Consider the following 1,328-nt stretch of genomic DNA (forward strand, 5'->3'; position numbering starts at 1 on the left):
CACAGTGGAAGATCCTGGATTTGACCTGGGTCTGCAGGTGGGTTTCATCCAAGTTGAGAGGGTGCCGGTCTGGGGATGGTCTAATTTTGCCCAGGATTCCAGGAGGCTGAGCTGCACGAGTCCTTGGCCATCTCTTGAAATGGATGCAGAGCAGATGCTTCCTTCCCGCTGTCCAGGGCAGGTGGATAGGGTAGGGCAGGGTTCACATCGAGGACAAGTCCATCTCAGGTGTCTGGGTGTGCACCTGCCACAGAGCACATGAGCAGGAGTCAGAACAGAGCCACCCTGCTCAGGCTGGCTGGCAGGTCACTGCCTCCTGGCCCCAGCCCAGCCGCCGGCTCTGGTGGGCCGGTGGGGCATCTGGAGCTGGACCTGGGAGAACTTACCATCCCCCCTTTGCCCTCTCACCCTCACATTGGTGTCCACCTTCTCCAAGGCCACCTGGAAGTTTTCATCCTTGACTGGAGAGTGAGAAAAGAGGAGGGGAGAGAAGAGGGAGAGGGAAGAAACATGAGGCAGGCAGGGCTTCAGGGGGCTTCTGTGCCCCCACGTGCCCTGCCAGGACAGCCTGTGCAGGACCGGGCCTCCTCAGGAGGGGCACGGGGAAGAGGCGACACCAGCGGCCTGGCAGGAGGTATGTGTCTGTCCTGGCCAGGGAAGGTCATCCGGTCCTGCCCAGGCTGCTGTGGTACCCAGGGAAGCCCCTGCCCCACTTCCCCAGGAGGCAACACTCACAATGTCGGTCATCCTGGAAGCCCAAGTTGGAAAAAGTCCCCGCGGTGTCCTCATCCCAGATCTCGAAGCATTTCTTGTCATCGTCCCAGGACCTGGGTGGGGACACCGCGGCGTCAAGGCAGGGCCTTCGCGTCTGTGACCCCTCTGCCGCCCTCACCCCCACCCCCAGGATGCTCACCGGGCTCCTCCTCGGCCGCCCCTCCTCCTCCAGCGCCTGCAGAAAAGGCTCAGCGCCAGCAGCAGCAGCAGCAGCAGCGCCCCGGCCCCGGCCAGGCCCCCGACCAGCGCCCTCCACTGGACGGCCACCTCGCAGCGTGGACCCAAGAACCAGTGCGTGTCCGTGGAGAAGCAGCTGGAGAGTGGATCACAGGTCACAGACCCCGCCACCTCCCCAGTCCTGTCAGCTGGCTCAACTGGACCCAGCCAGGGCTGGCAGCGGGGCGGGGCTCCGCACAGGGCGAGTGGGCGGGGCGCGCACGTGTGGGCGGGGCCTCACCGGCACTCAGGACCAGTCTTCTGCACAAAGCACTGGCCCTGGTTACAGTCGATGGCGCCTTCCACGTCTGACGTGCAGTTGGTGACACAGCGGAGCC

General features: G+C 64.3%; 1 long non-coding RNA gene across 1 annotated transcript; it reads right to left on the reverse strand.

The window, feature by feature from the left end:
* Nucleotides 1-44: 44 nt before the first annotated feature.
* On the reverse strand, nt 45-1,099 carry LOC124232220 (uncharacterized). Its single transcript, XR_006886801.1, has 4 exons — nt 914-1,099; nt 736-827; nt 409-461; nt 45-244 (listed from the first exon to the last, which is right to left on the reverse strand). It is a non-coding gene; the product is annotated as an uncharacterized LOC124232220 (long non-coding RNA).
* Between the last annotated feature and the right edge of the window lie 229 nt (nt 1,100-1,328).

Source organism: Equus quagga, unplaced genomic scaffold, assembly GCF_021613505.1.
Source record: "Equus quagga isolate Etosha38 unplaced genomic scaffold, UCLA_HA_Equagga_1.0 HiC_scaffold_3397_RagTag, whole genome shotgun sequence".
Lineage (NCBI taxonomy): Eukaryota > Metazoa > Chordata > Mammalia > Perissodactyla > Equidae > Equus > Equus quagga.